We start from the raw sequence: 27936 nt of genomic DNA on the forward strand, positions 1-27936 counted from the left end.
AAGTTCATTACGTGAGTTGGAAGTTGGACAGTAAAAGGACGTTGACTAGTTGCAGCACATGTTCAGACTGCTTTGGAAGAAAGAGAGAGAGAGAGAGAGAGCAGGAATTATGGAAGGCAATTCAGAACAGTGCCCATGGAAGTATCTATAGAAAAGCCATTCAGCAGAAACAGGACATGTATTAGACATAGACTGGCGAGACTTTGTTAGAAATAAGTCATTAATTAATTACCATTTGTAATTAACTTGCATTTATTAAGTTTGGAAACTAAACAGTAACAAATAGGGACTTAAAGGTTTCTTCTGTTTGCCTTTCTCTACCACCCTGTGAAAAGATCTCCATAATAACTAAAAGACAGCTGGTCCAAGTCTTCTTCACAGGAAACAAAAAATTCAAGCACATCCTCAGCTTTTATGTATTTTTAGAAATACAAAAAAAAAAAAAAAAACTTATATAAACACATGAATTTGTCATTTATATATATATTTCTATATACATAAGTGGTGAATGTTTGCCAATATTTGCATTTATTTGCATTTTTGTGTTTGTTCCTTAGCTTTTGATTACCTTTACTTTACTTTTCATCTGTATATATAGAAATACACCAGTGTATTTCTATATATACAGATTATGTGCAAATATATCAACTGATTTTTTTATGTTATTATTAGTTTATTTATTTTTATAGTAACTTTAAATATACTAGGTTACTGAATTATGGATTAATGGCTGAGAAAACAGAAAGATTAACAATTTGTTATTGGGAATGGCAATGCGGTTATTATTGAATTAAATTTAGGAAACTCTGGAACACAAAATAAATACAGCAAATTAATTGGACCTGGAGAAATTGTGAAAGGCTCAAAGGGTAGAATTTTTTTCAGCACGGTCTGTGCGTGTTGGCAGGAGAGACTGCTTCTACAGGGATGGGGTACACTTAAATAGAAAGGGTGCAAGAATATTTGCTGATGCTATCAAGGCAGTGTTAGATGGGTTGGAAAACTTCTAGCTTGGGGATATACACAGACCAAAAGGTTCACAGTGGCCGCAGGCAGAGGCAAAAGTGATTCTTGCACTGCTTCTGTTGGAATAAGTAGCAGCCTGGAAAGAAAGGTAACAGAGATTTCCAGGACTGCTGGTAGTCATAGCAGAACAAGTAAATACATGGGCTGTATGAGGGTAACTAAGAGTAGAAACAGGTGCATGCATACTTGCATGTACACCAATGCTAGGAGTATAGTTGATAAATTTGATGAGCTTGAAGTGCTAGTCAAGACACCAAGGACAGATATTGTTGGGATATCAGAGACGTGGTGTCACACAGATATAAGCAGTGCAGAAATGGAATTTGGAGAGTACAATGTGTACAGGAAGGATAGAGAGGACAGGTTATGCTGTTAGTTAAGAAACACATAAAATCTAAGGGAGTGCATCCAATTGATATTTGTGGACAATGCAGTTGAGTCTTTTTGGTGGAAATAGGCACTGGGAAAGGAAAAATGAGTGTAGATGTGTGATATAGGCCTAATGAATCTAATGAGTATAATGAGCAATTGTACAGAGAAATAGAGTGGGCCAGTAAATCAGAATGTCTTATAATGGGGGATTTTAACTTTTCAGATATTTATTGGAACTTGTCGGTTGGTCACTTCCACACTAGCAAGACTTTTGTGGATTTATTGGGTGACTGTTTTCTCCAGAAACATGTAGAAAAACAGCAAAGAGTTCTTTACTTATGTAAACTCTAAAAGGAAAGGGATGAATCAGATTGGACCACTTAACATAGATGGTTTGACTATTGATGATCATACTAGTACCTGCTTAGCAACCCAAAGGTCGCGGGTTCGAATCCCGCCTCGGGCTTGGGTCAAAGTACTGCAAAAACCTTGGGAGGTGCATTATGGCAATAGATGCCGATGCGCCAACAACTACCAAAAAAAAAAAATTTTGCTTCTACATTCACACGAGGAGTCATTCGGTGAGAGGAGTGCCAGAAGTTTATCAAACGCTAACAGGCAGCTAAGTGATTTTGTAATAACTGACAGCAAAGTGGAGGAGAAATTCTTGAAGTTATAAGGCACCTGGGGTGGATGGGATCTATCCAGTTATATTAAAGGAGGCAGCAAAGGAAGTAAGTAAGCAAACTCTTAGCCATAATTATGAGAGCTTCCTTGGACTCAGGGGAAGTCCCCATGGACTGGAGGTGTGCAAATGTATCACCAATTCACAAAGGGAGTTCAAAAGGTGACACGAGTAAATACAGATGTTAGTTTAACTTGAGTTCTGGGGAAAATAATGGAATCACTGGTTAAAGAAGCATTGCAGGATCATCTAGACAAGACTACAGTAATAGTTAAGACACAGCATGGGTTTTTTAAGGAGGTAAAGGAGTGGGAGTCTTGTCTGGCCAATTTGATTGTATACTATGACATGGTTACAAAAGAACTGGATGCAAAAAATAATTTTGATATCATATACTTGGATTTCAGGAAAGCTTTTGATACTGTTGCACATGGAAGACTGCTGTACAAATTGGAGACGTATGGCATTTAGGGTAAGTTGCTAGAATGAGGTGGCAAATGAAGTTTAACATTGACAAATGTAAAGTACTACATATGGGAAACAACAACCCCAGAGCAACGTATCAACTCTGTGGTACTACACTGACAGTGGTAGAGAATGAAAGGGACCTGGGGGTGGTTGTGCAGGCAAATAAGAAGTTTTCTGAGCAGTGCAGATGGGCTGCAAGAGTAGCTCATGGTGTATTGTCGATGATATATAGGAATTTTTCTAGCAGGGATAAGGAGGTGATTATTCCCTTGTATAAGGCAATGGTCAGGCCACACCTAGAGTACTGTATACAGGTCTGGAGGCCTCATTTCAAGAAGGATGTAGAGAGGCTGGAACGAGTATACAGAAGAGCAACAAGATTGGTGAATGGAACAAAGGGGTGCTCTTACGAAGAAAGGCTTATGTTTTGCAAATTACAGTGTCTGGAGACTAGGCACCAGCGAGGTGATCTGATAGAGGTGTATAAAGCCTTGAATGGTTTGAGCATGCTCAATGCTGATGGGATTCTTCCTCTTGCTCAGAATAATCACCTGAGAGGGCATAAATTCAAATTGAGGAAAGACAGATGTAGGATAGACGTGAGGAAATTTGCCTTTAGCCAGCGGGTGGTTGGTTGGTGGAACAGACTTCCATCCCTTGTCGTGGAGGTTGATAGTCTGAATAAGTTTAAGGCTCAGCCGGACAGGTATTTCGAACGAACAGAGGGGTGAAGTGGAAGTGGTTATTTTTTATTTATTTATTTATTTATTTTTTTTTTTTTTGGCTGATGCTGCATAAGCTTGCTTTCTTGCATCAAATGCCTCTACTAATGCTAATGCTAATGGATAAAGGGTTGGTTGAGTGGGAGACGACAGAGAGTGGTATTCAATGGACACTGCTTTTCTTGTTATTAGTGGAATTCCTCAGGGTTCATTGTTTGGCCCATTGTTGGTTTGGTATATTTATCAGTGATATTGATTTTTTTTTTGATTTTTTTTTATGTGAACCCCAAACACGAGAGGTATTAGAACCTATAGTACTTAGTACCGTGCTTGGGTTTGAGGTTAAGATGACGAAAGAAGATATTTGTTGACATTGGACTTGAACTTCTGTAGATTGTAATTTTCAGGAAATACGTGTGAAGGAAGGTTGTTCCAGAAAACGGCAGTTGAATGAATAAACGAGGAAGATGAAAAGTTGGTTCTGTGGGTTTGAAGTTGGACAGTAAATGGATGTTGGCTGGTGGCGGCACGTGTTCGGACTGTTTTGAAAGAGAGAGCAGGAATTATAGAAGCCAATTCAGAAGAACAGTGCCCATGGAAGTATCTGTAGAAGAGGCATGCAGCAGACACAGTGCGTCTATGAGAAAGCGAGTGGAGAGACTCTGTTAGAGATGAATCATTAATTAACCTAACTGCCCTCTTCTGAATGGAATCAAGAAGCCTGAGAGAGGTTTTGGGGGCACCACCCCAGATGTGGGAACAATATTCCATGGCTGGGCGTATTTGCGATTTATACAGAGTGAACAGCCGTTTGGAAGAAAAGTAACGTTGAGAGCGAAAGACAAAACCAAGTTTTTTAGATGCAGAGGAAGCAATATTTATAATGTGCTTGTGTCGAGAGAGAGAGATTAGAAGTTGGGGCAATTCCCAAAAGAGATATATCATTTTGCCTAGAAATCGGAGGTTCACTAAAGATAAGCATAGGAGTAGAAGAATCCTTTTTGCGAGATATAAGACAAGACGGGTTGAAATCAACTAAGTTGTCTTTGCCCCACTGGAGAATTACCTAAAGATCGGCATTTAAGGAATTGGTAGCAGATTTTCGAGAAGTTGAAGCTGATTGAGCAAGACAAGGTTTCTCAAAATGGAAAGTTGAATGCAATGTGCTATCATCGGCAAAACTATGGATAGGATTTCCAGTCAGTGGAAGAAGGTCATTGATATACAAGAGGAAAAGAGTGGGGGAAAGAACTGAACCTTGGGGGACACCGGCATTAGTGGAGAAGTTAGAAGACAGAGAGCCATCAACCATCACCCTCAGTGAGCGATCAGAGAGAAAACTGGATAACCAATTACTAAAAACAGTTGGCAAACCATAAGATGGAAGCTTGTTTAGAAGACCTTTATGCCAAACACGATCAAAAGCCTTTGAGATGTCAAAAGTAACTGCTTGCGTTTCACTTAACTTTTCCATTGAATTAGTCCATAAATGGGTAACATAAGCCAGAATATCACCAGTGGATCGACACTGACGGAATCCATACTGGCGATCATTGATCAGACAAAAGGTTTCTAGGTAGTTTAAGGCTTGGCAGTTAATTAATTTCTCCATTACTTTAGAAAGAGTAGAAGTAATTGCAATGGGACGATAATTGGATGGGAGGGATTTGTCACCCTTTTTAGGAACTGGCTGGATATGAGCAAATTTCCAAGCAGAAGGAAAAACACCTTTGGAATAAGAAAGTGAAAAAAGGCAGCAAAGAATAGGAGTAAGTTCAGGAGCACAGGTTTTGAGAACAAGTGGAGAAATACCATCAGGACCTGGAGCTTTCTTAGCATCAAGTTTCATCAAAATCCTTCTGGTATCCTTTTGACGGAAGACCACAGGAGGCATTGAATGGAGCGTGTTGGGAATGGTGGGAGGTGTTTTACCAAGATCATTAATACATGAGCTGGAAGAAAAATGGGATGCTAGCAGGTCAGCTTTATCCTTGGCTGAAGTGGCAACAGAACCATCTGGTTTGGAGAGAGGTGGGAGCAAAGATGGGCAAACGTTGTGGCCAAGAGCTTTGGCAAGAGACCAGAATGCTCGGCTACCATTAGGGCAAGAAGGAAGTTTTCTACTCTTAGCCTGTTCGAACTCTAGTTTGGACTGATTAATAACTGCTTTACAACTGTTGCGAGCTTTGGTGTAGGCAGAAAATGAAACTGAAGAATTAGAAACAAGCCAATTACGATATGCAACATTCTTCTCTTGGACAGCCTTAGCACATTTATTGGAAAACCAAGGTTTAGATAAAGGACGAGATTTTAAAGTGGAGTGTGGGATAAGGGATTCCATTCCTGCAAGAATAATTTCATTGACACGATCTGAGCAAACGTTGACATCAGAAGTTTTGAAACAGTAATCTGACCAAGGAAAAGAAGAAAAGAAGTCTCGCAGGTCATCCCATTTTGCATTCTTGTAATGCCAAACAACACGTGGTTGGGAATAGCCATGAGATAAAGGTTCCATTGGAGAAGAGACAATTACCAAGTTGTGATCTGAAGTGCCTAAAGGACCTCTCACTTCGACCGTGTACTTAGAAGGGTTGTTTGTGAGAAAAAGATCAAGCATATTGGCTGTATAATTAGGATTGTCCGGTATTCTTGTAGGTAAATGAACAATCTGTGCTAGGTCATTAGTAATTGCAAAAGCCTCAGCATCTCGACCTGCTGGGTCGGTGTGACTAGAAAACGGAAGCCAGCTGGAGTTGTGAACATTAAAATCACCAAGGAAAATTACTTCACTGTTAGGAAAGTTGGACTGGAGAAAGTCAAGTTGCAAAGAGAGGAAGTCAAAGATCTCCAAGTGATTAGTGGAGTTGGGAGAATGGTAGAGACAACAGATGAATTCGACACAATGAGGTAGAGATATTTTAAGCCAGAGAAGATCAAAGAGAGGAGATTCCAAATTGCCAAGTCTCTGGCAGGGAATATCAGAACGGACATATGCACAAGTACTACCTTTGAGGCGAAAGGAATCATACAGCGAATAATTTGGGCATCTGAGATGAGCAGTAGATGAATCAACCGATAACTGAGATTCTGTCAGAAAAAGTACATGGGGTTTATCAGACTGCAAGTGGAAATGGACATCATTGAGATTAGAATTGAGACCACGTATATTTGTGAAATGAATTAGGAAGTCCTTGGGAGGTTTAGATCTTTTCGCAGATAAGCTTGCTCTATTAGTTTGACAATTCATGGTGTATTCAATAGTAAGAAAAAGTGGGTGGGACATGCTGTATGAAGTAATGAAATTTTTGGATATGGCGTACATGTGATAAGAATATACCCAGATCCTTGACATAACGTGGCCTCGACAATGCTCCCCGCATACACACTACTCGGACTCCCTCCAGTCACTATCTGGCAGAGTAGAGGTAGCAAGATTATACACTAGCTGATCCGGAAGCCTCCTAGAGAGTTACCATAGGTCCGGTCTGGTGTACTAACTAGCGGCCGGCCTGCGAACACCGTTTTAGAGCTGTACCCTCGAAATGTAAGGAATATTGGATCTCGCCACTACATTCATCATAACCTCAAAAGCCATCAATCATACTGCATGATGGAAGAGATAGGGAAGGGTTGACCGGAACTTAGCTCTAGAGACTAAACATGGGTTCCACCACTTCAAGCCTCCAATAAGCAAAGTGGTGGTATTTAACCGGTTGATGAGAGTCATCTACCACCTAGTACTGCCTGGTAACATAGAGGGGCAGCGTTCCTCCATGTGGTGTGGGCGCCACACTTCGACCCCTGCTTACGTTGGTTCACACCTGGGTGGTCGCCCACCATGTATTTGTGCATGGAGGTTAAACCCAGGATTACTAACAGTCCCACCATCGTGAAGGTGCAAGCAGAGGATTTGGCTGTCACAGACCATCCGGACTTCGCAGAAATTGGGTCCACTTGACTTGAGTGTCACCCGAATATCAGTTCCATCAGCGTTTTAGACTCCCAGGTAGCAAGTACAGCTTGTCTGCCATATCTGAGAGATTGTCTGTGACAACCTCAAGGACCAAGGTATATCAGGTTTAATGATGAAGGTATATAATATTTAATGTCCAAGATTGCAGATGATACAAAGGTTGGGAGGGTTGTTAATGAGTAAAGACAGTATGCTACTCAAACTGGATATAAATAAATTTGGAAAATGGGCTGAGAAGTGGCAACTGGAGTTTAAAATTGACAAATGCAAAGTACTGCATATGAGTAGCAAAGGGTAGAGAAACATACCAACTGGGTGGTACTACACTCGGAAGTGGAAAGTGAAAAACACCTGGGGGTAATTGTGTAGTCAAATATGAAGTTTGCTGAGCAGTGCAGATGGGCGGCCAGGGCAGGTCATGGAGTCTTCTCAATGATACATAGCAGGGACAGTGAGGTTATTGTCCCGTTATACAAGGCAATGGTCAGGCCACACCTAGAGTACAGGTCTGGAGGCCTCATTTTAGGAAGGATGTAGAGTTGCTAGAATGAGTACAAAGGCGTCTCCGTAGCCAGGTGGGCAGGAGCAGCAGTGCGTAGCACACGCTTCTTGATTAGACTGGGGTTCGAGCCCGTGCCCACCAAATACGGAGGAGGAAGGTCAGGGAATGACCACCGCATATCTCTGGAGCAGTAGTTGCTAATGCTCCAAGTAACAAACAAACAAACAAACAAACAAAATGAGTACAAAGAAGGGCAACAAGATTGGTGAGGGGAACAAAGGGGTGCTCTTACCAAGAAAGGCTTAAGTTCTGCAAATTGCAGTGCCTGGAAAGTAGGCACCTGCGAGGTGATCTCATTGAGGTGTATAAGGCCTTGAATGGGTTGAGCAAGATGAATGCTATTGGGATTCTTCCTCTTGCTCATACTAAGAACCTGAGGGAACACAATTTCAAATTGAGGAAAGATAGTTGTAGAATAGATGTGCGGAAATTTGCCTTTAATCAGCAGGTAAATGATTGGTGGAACAGACTTGCATCTTTTGTTGTGGAAGCTATTAGCCTAAATAAATTAACCTAAATTAATTTATTAGCCTAAATTAATTTAGCCACTTAAATTTATTAAATTTAAATTTAATAAATTTAAGGTGGAAACTAAAAGCTGACTAAATGGTAATCATTATGGGTTTCGGAAGAATCTGTCCATTAGATATAACGAACAAAGCAAAAGCAAACATCCTGAATGCTTTCATAAGGAGATAACATCTGGTTGTGGGTTAATCTTGATATTGAGAAAATCTTCAATACTACCTGGCAGTATGGTGTTCTTTAAGATCGTCATTCTTTTTGTTTGACCGGCCAGTTACCCCGAATTTATACAAAACTTTCTACACCATAGAATGTTTCAGGTTACTTCATCATCATATTCAGCCATTGTCAATCCACTGCAGGATTGAAGGCCTCCTCAACACATTTCCAGCAACTCCAGTTGTGTGCTTTCTGTTGCCATTGTATACCAGCAAATTTCACAATTTCCTCAATCCACCTCATCTTTGGTCTTTTTATTGGGCGTTTAGAGTCAAGCGGTAACCATTCCGATATTCATTTGGTCCATCTATCATCAGTTCTTGATGTGCAGCCTGCCCATTTACATTTTAAGCCTTTTGTTCTTTCAGCAATGTCACAGACTTGGTTTGTTGGCAAATCCATGCACGTTTTTCAGTCTATTTTGATTATGTAAATGCCCATCAGAACGCTGAGTTGGCACCTAATTTCTTCACCGTCTCTGCACGTAGCATACACACAAAGACATCCTCCTTGACTAGGTCATGTGCTGTTCTTGAGATGGGCTGGAAACATTTCACATTTCACACATTTTTTTAGACTGTGATGCGTTAGAGAATCACCCCCTTTTCATTCTCCCCCGAGCCACAGTACTACAGCTACTTTGTGCTCTTTGCTTTGCTGCTCTAGTCTGCATAATAATTCCGTTTAATTGCGATTTAATTAACAGTGAAATTTAATAAGATTAATACATTTTTATTTGATTAATTGATAATACTAAACTAAATTAACAGTTTTCTAATACAGTGCTACGTACTTCACTATCTAGTTTTATGTTAAACCTTACACTATCAACCTTACATTAAACGTTACGCTATTCCGTATCATATAACAATGGCGGCAAGTTGCGAATGGTAAAATCTACGGACACTAAGTATTGGCTTTCAAAATCGTTATCTAAATTCAAAATAAACCAAGGAGCTTGACTAGGACTATAAAGCTACTTATAGAAAATAACACTGTTCAACAAAAAGTTCTTTGAATTTGTTTCCTTTCTTCAAATAGGCAACCTTTACTAATTTTGGGTTGCGAAAAACAAATATAACTTCAGAAATTTTTTTATTAGCTCTAGTTTTTGAGATACAGTACTTTTGCCATTGTCTAAGAATATAGTAATTTCAGTAGTAGTCATAGTGAAAAGTAATATTAAAATAATCTCTTATTTACATTTCCTTGATACATCATAAATAACAGTTGTTTTTAATTAAAATGTAAAAAAACAAGAAAACTGCACAGGAACCGAAAATACTTTCTCAAAATGTGGCCTGTTCATGACACACCTTCTTTTCGCTTGTCATGTCTATTCCACTTCCGAGGCATCTCTTGTTACTGTCCAACAGTAGTCAGCAAGCATCGAAGCGTTCCACTTATCCTGATATCTTCTTTCCATTGCTGAAATGTCTTGGTGGAATTGCTCACCATGCTCGTCACTCACTTCACCACAGCTGTCAGGGAAAAAATATCCAGATGGGAGTTGAGAAAGTGGATTTTCAGTGACGTAGCCTAATTAATGATACTTTTCTAGAACGTTGTTCACAGTCTCAACGTACGTAGTTTCCAGCTCTTCGGTTTCCCACGAAGTCATGTACAGCACCTTTAAAGGCTTCCTAAGCTGTGTTCTTATTACTCTGGTGGACTCGCTCAAAATTTTCATCCTTTAAAAGTTCACAAATTTGCGGTTCAAGGAAGATTCCTTCCTTGGTCCGCAAATTTGAAGTGCTGATCAAGACATCAAAGGCAGATAATGTTGGAATATCAGAGACATGGTGTCACATGGATATAAGCAGTGCAGAATTAGAATTTGAAGAGTACAATGTGTACAGAGAGGATAGACAGGGTAGGAAGGAAGGGAGGATGGGTTATGCTGTTAGTAAAGAAACACATAAAATCTAAGGAAGTGCATCAAGTTGATATGGGTGGACAGTGCAATGTTGAATCAGTTTGATGTGACATAAGCACTGGGAAAGGGAAAATGAGAGAAGGAGTGTGTTATAGGCCTAATGACTCTGATGAGTACAATGAACATTGCGTAGAGAAGGAGTGGGCCAGTAAATCACAATGTCTTGTAATGGGGGATTTTAACTTTGCAGATATTAACTGGAACTTGTGGATTGGTCACTAGCATGCTAGCAAGACTTTTGTGGATTTATTAGAGAATCGTTTTTTACAGCAACATGTTCGAGGAGCAACCAGAGGGAATAATACTCTTGATTTGATTATCAGCAGTGATTATACTTGCATTAAGAATTTGCAGAAAAAGGAACCACTAGGTAACAGTGATCAGGTGTATTGATGTGGGATTTACTTAAAGATGTAACTACCATCAAGGTTAAAGGGAAAGGTTTTTGTTTTCATAAAGATGACTACATTGGCCTCAGACAGTTTTAAATTCTATACAGAGGGATTAACTGATGACATTTAAAACAGTGAATTCTAAACAGGAAGCCTTCAATGAATAATCTTGGAAGGTACTTGGAAGGCTTTTCATACCAACTAAGAAATATTGTTCAAGATTTAGATCTAATTGGATGTCAGATGAACTAATGAAGCTCTTGGCAGAGAACAAACATGTGTGGGATGCATAGAATTATCAGGGGGCAGAGAAGCCTATGGCAGATATAAGCTAGTCTGTAATCAAGTCACAAAGGTTAGGCAGGCGAAGGCAGATTACAAGAAACCTTTGGCCAAGGATGCAAAGAAAAACAACACAAAGATTTGTTTACTAATATATAAACTCTAGAAGGAATGGGATGAATCAGTTTGGTCCACTTGATGTTAGTGGTTCAACTGTTGATGATCCTGCTCAGATAGCTTACAAACTGAATGAGTATTTTGCATCAACATTCACACATGAGGAATTCTGTAAGGAAAGGTGGACAGGAATTTACTAAACTCTAACAGGGAGTCAAATGATTTTGTAATAACGGAGAGCAAAGTGGAGGAGAAATCGTTGAAGTTAAACATAAAAAAGGTACTCGGGGTGGATGGAATCTATATGGTTATATTGAAGGAGGCAGCAAGGGAAGTTATCAAACCCTTAGCCATAATTATGAGAGCATCCTTAGATTCAAGGCAGGTACCCCATGGACTGGAGATGTGCAAATGTATCCCCAATTCACAAAGTAGGTTCAAAGGGTGACACAAATAATTATAGGCCTGTTAGTCTAACTTCTGATCCGGGGAAAATAATAGAGTCACTGGTTAAAGAAGTGATGTAGGATCACCTAGACAAGACTGCAGTTATAGTTCAGACAAGGCATGGGTTTGTTAAGGAGAAGTCTTGTCTGACCAATTTGATTGGATACTATAATGTGGTCACAAAGGAACTGGGTGCAAAAAATAATTTTGATATCATATACTTGGATTTCAGGAAAACTTTTGATACTGTTGCACATGGAAGACTTCTTTACAAGTTGCTGCAATGGATAAAGGGATGGTTGAGTGGGCGACGTCAGAGTGTGATAATAAATGGGACACTGCTCTACATGGACTAATGTTATTAGTTGAGTCTCCCAGAGTTCGATACTCGAATGACGAGACCAGACCTGTACGCAGAACTCGAGGTGTGGCTTGACCATTGCCTTATACAAGGGGTTAATCACCTCCTTGTCTCTGCTAGCAAAATTCCTGTATATTGATAAATTCCTATATTGACAAAACTCCATGACCTGCTCTGGCAGTCTGTCTGCACTGCCCAGAGAACTTCATATCTGACTGCACAATTACTATCAGGTCTATTTCATTCTCCACCTCCTGAGTGTAGTACCACACAATTGGTACTTTTCTCTTGGGTTATTGCTACCCATATGCAGTACTTTGGATTTCTCAATGATAAACTTCAGTTGACACTTCTCAGCCCATCTGCCTATCTTTTCTAGATCCTGTTGAAGTAACATACTGTATATACTGTCATTAACACACCTGCCAACATTTGTATCATCTACAAACTTGGGCATTAAGCCTCATATAACTTCATCGATATCATTGATAAATACACAAAACAACAATGGGCCCAGCACTGAACCCTGGTGGACTCCACTAATAACATTAGTCCACCTAGAGCAGTGTCCATTTATTACCACTCTCTGCTGCCAGTTCAGTATCCTTTATCCATTGCAACAACTTGCCCTTAATGCCATACTAGTCACCCTTTGTGAATTGGGGATACATTTGCACATCTCCAGTCCATGGAAACTTCCCCTGAATCTAAGGATGCTCTCATAATTATGGCTTAAGGGCTATACTAGCCAAGCACTTGAAAACACGAGGGTAAGCTGGTGTCGTGAACGCCTCCAAAACAGCAAACTACATGTAGCGGTCCTAACGTCAGATTGTTTCAAACTAGACAAGGCGCTTCTAACATTTCATTGGATATCACCAGTGACTCACTTTTTCTATTCCCAGTTTCAAGACTGACGTTGTTCAAGTTGGATGTATTGCATATTTATTTAGTGTTGACTGCGAGTAGAAAGAGCAAACGACGATGGTGGATTCATCCAGCAAATTCAAATAGGTTTAAAAAAATGTGTTATCATGTTTGAAACACACAGGAAGTCTCTCTTTTTTTATTTCACATAATATCGATACAGAGTTTAGATGAACTTCTAATATTAATTTGTGGAAAAAGCACAAAATTTGATACCGTGGTGCGGAAATGAATATCGATGTTTATGTCTATGCTTTATGCACTGTACCAACAGGCCAACACCTACTAATTGAAATATTTCTGAAATATTGTTTTCGTTTCTTGTAAAATTATTTTATTTCTACCCGCTATTCTTATTCGGAGGTTAAGGTATTTGTAAGACTCGGTGTCTTACAGAATTACTTTCAGTAACGTAAAGGGTAACTTCCTGTTTGATTTTACCACATGGGACTTCTCAGAATAAACTAGCTTTGAGTATGATCCTGTCTTTCCACCACTCAACATTATTTCCACATAGAATATTGACTAGCACTTTCCATCCTTTTGAATCAGAAAACATTTTCCACTGCCCACACTGGAACGGAGTACTTTTCGTGCAATAAAGGATTGTTTGATTTTACGAATGTTCATAAGAAGACACCAGTTTTCGAAGTTTGTAACAGCTATCAATAGAAATATTTTCTTGAAATTTTGTTAGATGATGAAATATACAGGGTATGTCAAAATTATGTTAACACTTATGGAAAAAACATTGTCAAAAAATGTTAACACTTATATGGAATGAAAATTTGAACTTTATATTATTTTTTTATTTATTATTATTATTATTATTTTATTTTATTTATTATTTATTTTTTTTCAGATATAATGGCATGTTGATAAATGTTTTTCCAAATAAGTGTTAACATAATTTTGATATGCCGTGTACATCCAGAAAAGGTTCTGTACCGATACTGATCCCTAAAAACAATTACAATAAAACAAACTTTTTTTTTTTTTTTAATCAAATGCACATTGAAGTGTTTATCAGTTTTACACCAGTTTTTTCCACTTCCAGTGGAGCTTGCAATGGATGAATTTCCTCAATTTTTTATTAGTAGATGCAATACACATTGAAGAAAGGAAGTACAATCTTTTCGTTTTTCAAATACTATCCATTGCAATTCTTTCGGTCAAAATTTTTATGCCAAGAAACAATTGCATGCATTATTTTATTTGATTATTTTTATTTTATTTTATTTTTTTCCCTTGTATCACGCTGACGACGACTCTGTACTTTGCAGCCGTACTGCCTGCTTTCATTGCTTTCACAATACTTTTCAAACAAGAAAGACACCAAAGTTATGTTTGAAACGAAAGGTTTTCAAAATTAGTTTTGGAAGAAGACAGAGACCTCACGTGATTCTCATTTGTTAATGCCGACATTAGTTGTACTTTGCAGTGGATATTCTTCAACAGTTTTCCCGATTACTGTTTTCATCTTATTTAATAATAATAAGGTTCTTTATTAACTTAAATTAGGTACATTCGTGATTCTGTACACAGATAACCCAGAATCTGCCAATAACTTGTCTTAGCAAGTGAACAAACTTGTACATCGTAAACTAATGAAAGCACTAATGAGAGCACTAAAATAGAAGTAATATTTACAATAAATATAAGGTAATATTTACAATAAATATTTATATTTATTTACAATAAATATAAATATAAATAAATATGAGCTCTCTGATTCTTCTCATCATTGCATAGTTCATCCCAGTTTGTAAATATTTATTTTCCAATTTCAATACAACACTTTGCCTTTATTTCTTTGTTGGAGTATTTTAATGATGTTTTGTATAATGGAGCCTTCCTTTCCACCTCACAAATAAACCTCCTATATGTCAAACATCATCTTCCCCAAAGTATAATAAACAAACCAATTAAGCCACCCACCCTGTGCATGAGAGAATGTCTCCTCAGGCTATGCAAACACCAAGGCATATGTGCTTGTAATGTGTCTGAAGGCATTGGCAGGCATTTTATGCAATGTTACGTCGCCCATGGCGTTCGAAGTGCCTGTCTAGTTTGCATGCCTTCACACTCTGCTTCCTGTAAAACTGGGTGTTGGAAGGCGTTGCCGATGCCACGCTTCAAGCGCTCGTCTAGTATAGCCCTAAGGGCTTGATAACTTCCCTCGCTGCTCCTTCAATGAAACTGAATAGATTCCATCCACCCCAGGTGCCTTTTTTATGTTTAACTTCAACAATTTCTCCTCTACTTTGCTCTCAGTTATTACAAAATCCCTTAGCTCCCTGTTAGAGTTTGATAAAATTCTGGCATTCCCCTCCTTGAATAGATCCTCGCGTGAATTACTGCACATCGAACAGATTCCCTCAAATTTAGGTTGTAACGAACATGTTAAACAATAATGATCATTTTGTATGGATTGTAAATTGTAATAGTGTTTGCAATATAGTGCAAGGAAGCCACTGGCTTTTGCTATCCTGACAAAAAAAAAAAAAAAGTAGATAAGAAAACACAAATTATATGCTTCCCTTCTCACAGAAGTATCTATCTAGTTGATCTTTGAATTTATTCAAACTGTCAGCCTCAACTACCTGCAAGGAAAACTTCTTCCAGCTATCAAAGACTCTCTGGCTAAAAGAAAACATCCTGCAATCTAATCTAAGCCTCGAAGCCCTATAAATTTGACCCCTAATTCTGAAATTCTTTAGTGTATAGTGTATAGTGTTAATTGTAAAGCAGCTTTGGGGATTCTCCTAACTCCGTGTCAGGCAATACGATGAATAAAAAACTCTGTAAAAGCCAGATTTATGTAAGTTAGTGAGTATTCGTGAGTATTAATGTAGTACTGTGAGGTTGTGTTGTTCGTGTAGCTCTTAGCCTGGGGCCTCTGTTTTCACACAAAAACCTCTAGTTTACCATGCAGTGCCATGAGGAGGTGGGCAATGCAGTAGGGAGTATGAAAGCACTGGTGGGGTTAACCCTATGGTAACCAAAGCTACAGATAGGGAGAGCCCAATATAAGAAAAATTGAAAGGTTGAAGGTGTGGTGAGAAGACAGGAAGTGGTAGGAGGTTTAAGTGGTAAAGAGAGAAGGGGTAGCAGTAGTAAGGTGCCTGCCTAGTTGAAAGGGGGAGACAGGTGTTCCACCAGGGTAGAATGCCCATCCTGCCCTGGGGGTGAGAGTTGACATGCGGCAGTAGAGTTACCCACCAGGCAATGCGGTGAGTGAGAGAACAACAAACCTAGGTGGTAGGAATGAAGGATCATAGGAAAAGAGTCCTTAGTAGTAATAGAGGCATGCAATGCAAGAAAGCAAGCATATGAGGTTATGTAGCATCGGCCAAAAAAAAAAAAGGAATTTCACACAGCCATTCCCTCAAAACATTTGTCCAGTTCCTCCTTGAATTTATTTTTAAGCTATCAACTTCCACAACAACAGATGGAAGTTTATTCCAGCAATTGACCACCTGCTGGCTAAAGGCAAATTTCCACATATCTATTCTACAGCTGTCTTCCTCTATTTCAGTTTATGTTCCCTCAGGTTCATAATCCGAGCATGTGGAAGAATCCAGCGTGCTCAACCCACTCAAGGCCTTATACACGTCAATCAGATCACCTCGCAGGTGTCTAGTCTCCAGGTGCTGCAATTTGCAGAACTGAAGCCTTTCTTGGTAAGAGAATCTCCTTTGTTGCCCTTCTCTGTTCCCCACGCTCAAGCACCTACATTCTTCCTAAAATGAGGAAGAATGTAGGTGCTCAAACTCTGCAGTCTTCCTAAAATGAGGCCTCCAGACCTGTACACAGTACTCAAGGTGTGGCCTGACCATTATCCCTATAAAGGGATAATCACCTCCTTTTCCCTGCTAGCAAAATTTCTGTATATCATTAACAATACCCTGCTCTGGCAGCCTGTCTGCATTGCTCAGAAAACTGCACAATCACTCCCAGGGTCTTTTTCGTTTTCTCATACACAGTTGGTTTGTTCCTCTGGGGTTACTTCTACCCATATGCAGTACTTTGCATTTGTCAATGTTAAACTTTAGTTGCCATTTCTCAGCCCATCTGCCCAAATTTTCTAGATCCTGTTGCAGTAGCACAGTGCCATTGCTGTTGTTGATGAATTATTTGGCTAAAATTAAAAGCCTACCTACTCATCCTGTTTGGCCACTACTGCATGATCCTCTGTGGAAAATTTATTATGGAAATAAACCCAGAACAATTTGGCCTACTGATATCAGACTGCAGAATCTAAGAGAAAGCTGGAACATTCGGCTGCATAATACCCTCAGAGAATCAAATGATCGAGATCCCCGTGGACTTCCTTCACACTTTCTTGCGATGAATACTTTGAGTAATGGGGTAAAGGTTCTGTAGCAGATGTTAACATTCAACAACTACATTTTGCTCACACACAAAAGTACCCTCACTTTACCCACATCTATACTGATGGTTCAAAGTCTGAGAATCGAGTGGATACAGCTACGGTCTTCCCTAATATAGCTGTTTCAATTTCACTTCCAGCCGAATGCAGCAGTTATGCTGCTGAGCTTCATGCCATTAAGCTTGCTCTGAAAGACATCTCACTGCTGTAAATAAATAAAATCATAATATATACTGATTCACATAGTGCTCTTTTAGCTTTGAAAAGCACTTCCTCACCTAACAATCCTTTATTAAAGCTCATAAGACATAAGCTGATGTGTCTACATGAACATTGGCAAACTGTTATCTTCACTTGGATCCCTGGTCACAGTGCTATTCCAGGAAATGAATGTGCAGATGATGCTGCAAAGCATCCTTCCAACATAGCCTCAACAAATGATCTTGTCCCATATCCTGATTATAAACACAATATACAGAGAACATCTATGGAACAATGAACACTTCAGTGGAAAATGCAAACAAATAACAAGCTATGCGAAATAAAACCTGAACCACAATTATGGACTTCCAGCCTTCATAAAAATAGAAAAGAAGTAGTAATCTTAGCCAGAACTCAAATGGGTCACACTCACCTCACACAACTCTACTTGCTTACAGGAACTCCTCAGTGTGTGCACTGCTCACAACCACTTACAGTAAAACATATACTCCTTGATTTATCAATAGCTCATAGGTAAAGAAGCAAATCTCAGAATTTTTTCTCTATTTAAAACAAATTCAAATGTATGACTGTTTCTAACTGCTGCTCAAGCAGTTTTTATATGTTAAGTCAATTGATTTGGGAGGTGCAATATAGCCTATATAGCCCTTGTGCCAGAAAACATCACAATAACAACAGGGTTCTTCAGGATTAATCTTTTTTTTAACTGCCTTTTTCCAGATTTTAGGGAATGTTCCCACTGTTATGCAGTGGTTATATAAGGCTATTAGTTTATCTGATGCTATTTCAGCTAATTTTTTGATGATTTCAATCTCCAGGAGAAACCAGGGATATCGTTGTTTTTGGTTTTGGATAGAGCTATTCCTAATTCTTCTGTTTTAAAAGGAGGCTCTATGTTGGCATTTACATACTCAGTATTTTCTTTTATAATGTCAATCTAAGTAGGGGAATAATCCCCAGTCTCAGTCTAAATAATATTGTCTAAGATGTTCACCGACTCTGCCCAGCACAGGGTTGAGGTTCCATCTTGTTTAACTGTAGTTTCTATTACATCTCCTCTTGGCAACTTGTTGATCACTATTCTAGACAACTCCGCGAGAGTCAGCATTTCCAGAAGTTCCCACCCCACCAAATGCCGCCAAGATTCTTTTTTCTTTTATCTAATGAGGGAAGTGTATTGGTTCCTGAAATGTGAATCTCTCAGTGCATCAACCTCATTTTGTGGTGCCAAGATGATCTGGCCCTTTGAAAATGTCTTCTCGGCCGGTGCATCCTTCTCCTGAGTATAGTCAGTTCAGGGCACCACCAGGGAACTACCTGCTTCCTTGATTTTTTTTTTTTTTTTTTCCCCTTTTGGATAGACAAGTTTGATGTTTTTATTAAGACATTTGTCATACTCAATGCATGGTCATCAGGGCAATAATTGTTCTTTGATGTAAACCACTCATTTTCCTGCTTTTTCAGTTCAGCTGTTGTAAGTTCTGTGAAGATATTACAGTTTGCTTTCTTTATGTTATTTCTTTTGATATCCAACAGGGATTTTTGTGCTGTTTGTAACTGTTTATTTAGTTTGAAAGTATGATCTGATTGGCCCAGGCTGGCTGGATACACCAGTCTGTAATTTTATAAGCTGTTGAGTTTGTAGCAAGAGTGATGTCAATGTCACTCTCCCACATGGTGCTGCTAAAAGTTGGCAGGTTATTTGGCTGATCTAATACTTGAAATGTGGATGTGACTATCTGGCCATTGTGTGTGCCTGCTCTGTCTTCTGCATGGCTGTACCATAAGATTAACGGGCATTTGACAACAGCGCACACAATAATGTTAGCATTAGGTAGCTACTTGTAGATATCAGTAGGTGTGATTTATATCTTCAGCTGCTCTGGAATACAATGAAATAATTTAAAATTTGATAAGAGTCACCTCTTTCTTTCTCCATAGGATTGCTTCTCTTCTAAACTCTCCAAATTTGACCCTTTTTTTTCCCTTGTTTACACACAGTTCAAAATTTAAAATGATTAAAATATACACTGCATTAAAATCAAATAAATGCATTCAATTCTCTAAGCCCATGAACGCTTAGACATCCCCAGGATCATAGCCGAAGGCCTCCAACCCGACCCCAGATCTATCCACTATACCACACAGTCTTGAGAAATTGAAAACATTGTCAATGTTTCTAAAAATAAATGGCGTTTAAAATTTACGAATATACTTAATATAAGATAATAAAATTCTTTAAAATTACTTTCCTTCCTTCCTAAAGGGACAAAACTTTTCGACATGTTGTCATGGGAAACATACTGACTAATTTGAACTATCCGCACACTATTTATTACTAAGAGATTACTTGCTAACCCACATGTGCAAAAAAGTCCATGAATCCGATATGAGAAAAGGTCTCCATATGTTAATCGCGTTGTTTTTTAATTTTCATTTCTAAGGTCTCAGCTATTAAAAGTCTTGTGTAATCATGCTGTACTCATAATCTTAGCTTCATTAAACAAGAAGACGTGATCCTCATTTATCGAATGGAATGACACTTCAGATGCTATGGCCCTCATTGCCCTAACCGACGCCACATGTTGCTTTTTACTCATATGTTGCGAGTATCTAAAGGCACCTAGTGGAACCGACATATGAAGAATCACAATTACCACATTGAATATTGTAAACTACGTGTAATTTCATAACTGAAGAGGAAAGTGTGCGCCGCCTTTTCAGCACGGAATGCAGTTTTTCAGTGGGATTCACTATTACTCTAAAATCACTGTTCCTGAAAAGAATATTGAGCTTTTTGTACCATTGCTGGACAATGGAATCATAATAAAATTTTTCTCCACCTTGTTGTTTCCATTATTTACCAACCTTTCTTTGGCCTGCAACCTAATATTGTTTATGGTACTTAGCAAATACCCCCTATTTTGAAATGAAACAATATAGAACTGTCCCACAGAACTGGTGCACACACACACTGCCACTGGGGAGCAGTGGTTGTTGTTGTTATTTGGTTTTTAGGCGCATTAGCAACTAAGGCCATATTGCCTCGGGCGATATGCGGTGGTCATTTCCTGACCTTTCCGCATCCTCCGTGTTTGGTGGTCACGGGCTTGAACTCCAGTCTAATCAAGAAGCGTGTGCTATGCACTGCTGCTCCTGCCCACCTGGCTACAACACACACACCTACTCTCATTTTTCCTTTCCCATTGCTTATTTCACACCAAACAGACTCAACACTACATTGTCCACCAGCATCAATTGGATGCACTTCCTTCCTGCTCCTGCCCTCCCGGATACAGAGGTGCTGAAGCAGTGGTGACCGACCTTTGTGACTGTAAGGTCAGTATTTTTAACTACTGTGCTGTATACACCTAAGGTGTATTCTATGATTTTATAGCCTTTTGGGTATCCTTGAGCACTACCCATACGTATGTAGGGTTCTTGTAGTACCAAGATGTCTAAGCCATTTTCTACTAATTTGAGCTTGATCTGAACTACAATAGTTCTCTCTTTGAGGATTTAATTGTATGAGCCACATTTATGTTTTCAGTCTGACCCATAATTGGTTCTAGATTGTATGTTTTATCATCTTTTTATAGCTGAGGCATTTATCATCCCTGATACTGTGGCCATAGTCAGTCAGCCATGCTGCCTTGCATGTAGCACATTTTGGCTGCTGATTTTTATTTTGGTAGTTCTTATAGTCTTGGCCAGGGACTGCACAGTGACCACAGACAGGTGTTTTCTGACTGCATTCTCTGGTAGTATGACCATATGGCAGCTCTAACATCTTTGTATAGGGGAAATGCTCCCTAAATCTATGGCTGGTCCAGCCAGCATAGATTCTCTGTTGTTCCTGCAGTGCTTTCCAGATACTGGGTGTGATTTCAGCAATTGAACTGACCATTTCTTTTACTTTTAGTTCCTCTTTTGAAGCGGAATTCCTTGGCAAAGTCATCAATTTCTATTATGCAGGAACTCTCCCAACCAAAGTAAGGATTACGTTCTGCGGAACACTACGTTAGTCAGGGAATTTCCCCCATTCTTGTGCAGCATTCACAACTGTGCTCGCTGAATTGATTGAATCAAAAAAGAAATGTTCTATGAACATGTAAACAGAATATTTATTGTATTTGTTTTTTATCTCATGCGCAGGAAAAATTACAAAAGCGTGCGATTATAAAAAAATATATAAAATTACAAAAAAAGAGAGGAGACAGCATAATGTCAGTAAGTTTTACCTTTCGAACATCATTGCCAGAATCGATGTCTTCAGTTGATAAGTATTCCGCTGTGGAGGTTGAGGCGCAGTTCAGATTTAGAATGGGTCGGCCACTCAACCTTACAAAAGAACATACTAATGAATGACTGGACAGTGGCTTTTCTCGTAGATTTCCATTCATCATTCTTTGTAGAAGCAAGCACATCATTCACCCCTCTGTTAACTTTTAAGAATCGTTCGCTGTCAGGACTCAATTTCACGAAATGCCATTACCATCTCTCTGGTGATGAAGTGTCTAGGCTGCTCCTTTGGTTAATCTTGAGCTTCATCAGCATTTTCTTCTTTCACTATTGCTGCCTGCAAGTCGATGTGTTATTTGTTAGATGATTCCTTCTCTTCTTCCTCTATTAACTTCTCCACGTCTTTGGCATCAACCTCCAACTGAAGTAGCTATGCAACCTTTACAATCTTATCTGTAACCTCTTCATATGATTTGTCTTTTTCAAATCCTCCATAGCCTTTTACGTGCCGTGGGCATATTTTCTTCCATGCGCCATTTAAACAACTTTTAGTAATTAACCCCAGGCCTTATTAATGTTTGTTGATGTGGTAAATATTGTAAGATTTCCAAAAGTCTCAACGTAAAATTTTTTTAATCATCTACTGCAGACAATGCCTGAGCAAAATCATATGCTTTTAAATTTGAAATAACACCCTGATCCATAGGTTGGATGAGTAAAGTCATGTTTTGCAGTAGAAATATAACTCTCACGTTCAAATTGAAATCATCTAGATGCGTAGGATGTCCAGGAGCATTATCTGATAGAAACAAAATCATGAAAGGTATGTCGTCTTTACAATATTTTTCAACCTCGGGAATGAAGCACCATTAAAACCAATTCTCAAATAGAGATATTATTATCCATGCTCTCTGGTTCGATTGGAAATGCACGAATAGGGTGAGTTTATTGATGCCTTTAAATGCACGAGGATTTTATGCATTTTGGGCACGGGAATGGTGCACAAGCAGTGGTTTCAATCTGTAATCTCCTGCTGCATCAGCCCCAAGCAAAAGCGTGGCCCTATCTTTTGATGCCTTGAAACCTGCCATTGTATTTTCCTCTTTGGCATCATATGTTCAATCCAATACAGAGCAGTCTCGTTAACGTTAAAAATTTGCTGCATTGAAATTTGCCGCCTTCTCAATAATTTTTTCCAACACATCACAAAATTTCTCTCCAGCTGCAGAATCGGTACTGGCGACTTCACTACATACTTTAACCTTGTGGAAACTAGCACGATGCTTGAACGTATTAAACCACGAACTTGAGCATTAGCATTAGTAGAGGCATACGATGCAAGAAAGCAAGCTTATTCAGCATCAGCCAAAAAAAAAAAAAAAAACACACCACTCCCATTTCACCCCTCCGTTCGTTCGAAATACCTGTCCAGTTGAGCCTTAAACTTATTTAGGCTATCAACCTCCACCACAAGGGATGGAAGTCTGTTCCACCAACCAACCCACCCGCTGGCTAAAGGCAAATTTCCGCACGTCTATCCTACATCTGTCTTTCCTCAATTTGAATTTATGCCCTCTCAGGTGATTTTTCTGAGCTAGAGGAAGAATCCCATCAGCATTGAGCATGCTTAAACCATTCAAGGCTTTATACACCTCTATCAGATCACCTCGCTGGTGCCTAGTCTCCAGACACTGTAATTTGCAAAACTTAAGCCTTTCTTCGTAAGAGCACCCCTTTGTTCCATTCACTAATCTTGTTGCCCTTCTCTGTACTCGTTCCAGCAGCTCTATATCCTTCTTGAAATGAGGCCTCCAGACCTGTATACAGTACTCTAGGTGTGGTCTGACCATTGCCTTATACAATGGAATAATCACCTCCTTATCCCTGCTGGAAAAATTCCTGTATATCATTGACAATACTCCATGAGCTACTCTTGCAGCCCGTCTGCACTGCTCAGAGAACTTCATATCTGCCTGCACAACCACCCCCAAGTCCCTTTCATTCTCTACCACTGTCAGTGTAGTACCACAGAGTTGATACGTTGTTCTGGGGTTACTGTTTCCCATGTGTAGTACTTTACATTTGTCAATGTTAAACTTCATTTGCCACCTCTCTGCCCATCTGCTCAACCTTTCCAGATCCTGTTGCAGCAGCATAGTGTCAGTAGTGTCCTTGACAACCCTGCCAACCTTTGTATCATCTGCAAACTTGGACATTAAGCTTGATATACCATCATCAATATCATTTATAAATACAGAAAACAATAATGGACCCAACACTGAGCCCTGAGGGACTCCACTAATAACATTAGTCCACGATGAGCAGTGTCCATTGATTACCACTCTCTGTCTTCTCCCCCTCAACCACCCCTTTATCCATAGCAGCAATTTGCCTCCAATGTCACACTGCTCCAATTTGTGTAGCAGTCTTCCATGTGCAACAGTATCAAAAGCCTTTCTAAGATCCAAGTATATAATATCAAAGTTATTCCCTGCATCCAGTTCATTTGTGACTGCATCATAGTATCCAATCAAGTTGGTCAGGCAAGACTTCCCCTTAACAAAACCATGCTGTGTCTGAGCTATAACTGAAGTCTTGTCTAAATGATCCTGCAGTGCTTCTTTAACCAGTGCCTCCATTAATTTTCCTGGAACAGAAGTTAAGCTCACAGGTCTATAATTACTTGTGTCAGCCTTTGATCCTCCTTTGTGAATTGGGGTCACATTTGCACATTTCCAGTCTATGGGTACCTCCCCTGAGTCCAAGGAAGCTCTCATAATTATGGCTAAGGGTTTGCTTACTTCCTTTGCTGCCTCCTTTAATATAACTGGATAGATCCCATCCACCCCGGGTGCCTTTCTTGTGTTTATCTTCAACAGTTTCTCCTCCACTTTACTCCCAGTTATTTCAAGATTCTGTAGCTTACTGCTAGAGTTGCATACACCTCTGGCATTCCCCTTGCTGAATAACTCCTCATGTGTGAATGTCGATGCAAAATATTCATTTAGTTTGTTAGCTACCTGAGCAGGATCATCAACAGTTGACCCATCAATATCAAGTGGACCAATCTGATTCATCCCCTTCCTTCTAGAGTTTACATAAGTAAAGAACTCTTTGCTGTTTTTCTTTGCATCCCTTGCCAAGGATTTCTCGTAATCTGCCTTCGCCTGCCTAACCTCCTTTGTAACTTGGTTGCATATCAACTTGTATCTATCATAGGCTTCTGTGTCATGTGTTAATTTGTAAGTATCCCATGCATTTTTCTTCTCTGCCATATGCCTCATTAGTTCATCTGACATCCATTTTGGCCTAAACCTTGAACAATATTTCTTAGTTGGTATGTAAAGCCTAGTAGCTTCCAGGATAAGTTCTTTGAATGCTTCCCATTTTGAATTTGCTGTTGGTAACATCATCAGTTGGTCCCACTGTATAGAATTTAAATACTGTCTCAGTCCATTGTAGTCGCCTTTACGGAAGCAATAACCCTTCCCTTTACCCCTAATGGTAGTTACCTCTTTGAGTAAATCCCACTTCAGCACACTGTGATCACTGCCACCTAGTGGTTCATTTATCTGTAGATTCTTAATGCATGAAGAATCACTGCTGATAATCAAATCAAGAGTATTACTCCCTCTAGTTGCCTCCCGAACATGCTGATGTAGAAAACAATCATCCAATAAATCCACAAAAGCCCTGCTAGTGCTTGAGTAACCAGCCTCCAAATTCCAGTCAATATCTGGGAAATTAAAATCTCCCATTATAAGACTCTCTGATTTACTGGCCCACTCTATTTCCCTGTACAGTTCCTTATTATACTCATCAGAGTCATTAGGCCTATAGCACACTCCTACTCTCAATTTTGATCTCCCAATGCTTATGTCACACCAAACTGACTCAACACTGCACTGTCCAGCGATGTCGACTGGCTTCGCTTCCTTGGTTTTTATGTGTTTCTTAACTAATAGCATAACCCCTCCCCCCTTCCTATCCTGTCTATCCTTTCTGTAGACGTTGTACTCCCCAAATTGCAGTTCTGCATCCCTTATATCTGTGTGACACCACGTCTCTGATATCCCAACAATATCTGCCTTTGATATTTTGAGCAATACCTCAAATTCATCAAATTTATTTACTATAAACTCCTAGCATTGGTGTACACGCAAGTATACCTGCACCTGTTTCTATTCTTAGCTACCCTAACACAACCCATGTGTTTACTTATACCGCAATGGCTCCCAGCAGTCTCTGAAGTACCATGCATCTTGTTTTTCAGGCTTCTGCTCATTCTAATAGAAGCAGTGCAAGAATCTCTTTCACCTCTGCCAGTGGCTACTGTCAATCTATTGGTCTTTTTCTCCCCCCAAGCTAGCAGTTTTCCGACCCACCTAACACTGCCTCGATAGCATCAGCAAATATTCTTGCAAAAGTAAAGTTGAATGTAAAGTTGAATTTCCATAAGTTGGGGAGTTCCTGTATTTTTTGCTAAAGTTTTGTTATAAAAGTCCATCATAAGGTCTGCTTCAAGTATTTTCTCTGATAGATCAAAAATAATGATATGAGGGTTTCTCAGGAAATAGGTATAGTTTTTCCACCTCTGGGTTATTTTCAATCTTCTTTAAATTCCCTAATTGCTACTTCAATCAGGACCCCATTGTTCCTGATTTTTAACATTGTATTAACTTTTATTTCCTTTAGGTTAGGTATTCTTTAATTTTGTCTGAACTGTGTCCTTCACAGCTTCACTTGTTTTTGAGAGTGGAGTCACTCTTTGCCTTTAATATAATTATATTGATTTCTTGTCTATTATTAACCTTTGCAGCTTGGGTATAGGTTTTCAAAGTTTTTAATTATTTTTCTCTTCTGTAGTTGCTTCCGGCTTTGTTTTCAATACTTTATTCTCAGTAGTCAATTCAGTTGGTCACTGTTCAAGCAGTGACCAACAGTTAACTCTCTTCTCTGCAACCTAATTGCAGAAGTTTTCCTGTTGGTTTGCTTGTGCATGTATTCTGCTAGATAGACTTGTTTTATTTGCCTGTTTGACAGAATTGGTAAAATTTGTTAAGTATTCTTCAAGTTTTTTTCTCCTCTGTCTTTTGTTCAATTTCTGGGGTCTCTTTATTTTCTCCCTTGTTTTTTCCTCTCCTGGCATTCTTAGTACTCAGGGTGCCAGGAGAACAACTGTCTAAATCATCAGTATTTTTTTCATTGTTAGCGGTTTTCTTCTAATTTCAACTTCAGGTAAATCTTCCAGGTCACTGTTATGTTCTTATTCAAATTTTCCAATTAAAGGACACTTTCCTTGTGATATATATATATATATTTAATATTGTATTATATCTGTTTAAGTTGTTAGTAAAGGAGGTAGAGGCTAAAATTGTAAATGCGGAATCTACTTTGAGGTATAGTTACAAATATTGCAGGATATGGTGCAGACTGAGAACAGCCTGTGCGACGCAACAACCCGGGAAACGTACAGTGGCCTATGCATGTGCCAATGGTATACTGGAAAAAAAAAATATATATATATATATATGTGTATATATATGCAATACAATGTAAGGAAGACCTTACATATAACAAACATTAAAATTAAATATTAAATCTAAGATTATGTTAATTATAGATAGATACATTGAAAGGGACTTTTTCGAGGGCTAACCCTCTCAATGTATCAACCATAATTAACACATCTATCTATTTCTGTTGTCATCGTACGGCATAACTATTTCCAAAAGATAGTTAAAATATATATGAAAGCATATTATATTAATTAGGCTGCAAATAGCACCAAAGTGAATCACAATTTAGTTGTTAACTGGCTAGATGACTGTTAGCCCGACGGAAAGCTTAACTTCAAACGAGAATGACCATGTAGAAAGAGATCCATCCATTGTTATTCATATAGGTATATGGTATAGTTTATCATATTGGTATCAAAAGTAACATAAGCTGAGAGTAGGTGAACGGAAGCAGGGTAAAGTATAGCAGTAATACCTCAATCCCCCTCGAATTGCTCTAATAGTTCATGAGGTATGAAAAGTAGGGTTATATAGTAGAAAGTAAAA

General features: G+C 39.0%; 1 protein-coding gene across 2 annotated transcripts in view; it reads left to right on the forward strand.

The window, feature by feature from the left end:
- The window catches only part of LOC150074954 (transportin-3-like), a 742971-nt gene that overhangs the window by 578012 nt on the left and 137023 nt on the right, over positions 1–27936 (forward strand). The window lies entirely within an intron of this gene.

The sequence above is a fragment of the Mastigoproctus giganteus genome, chromosome 14 (assembly GCF_048544385.1).
Source record: "Mastigoproctus giganteus isolate SK-2022 chromosome 14, ASM4854438v1, whole genome shotgun sequence".
Lineage (NCBI taxonomy): Eukaryota > Metazoa > Arthropoda > Arachnida > Uropygi > Thelyphonidae > Mastigoproctus > Mastigoproctus giganteus.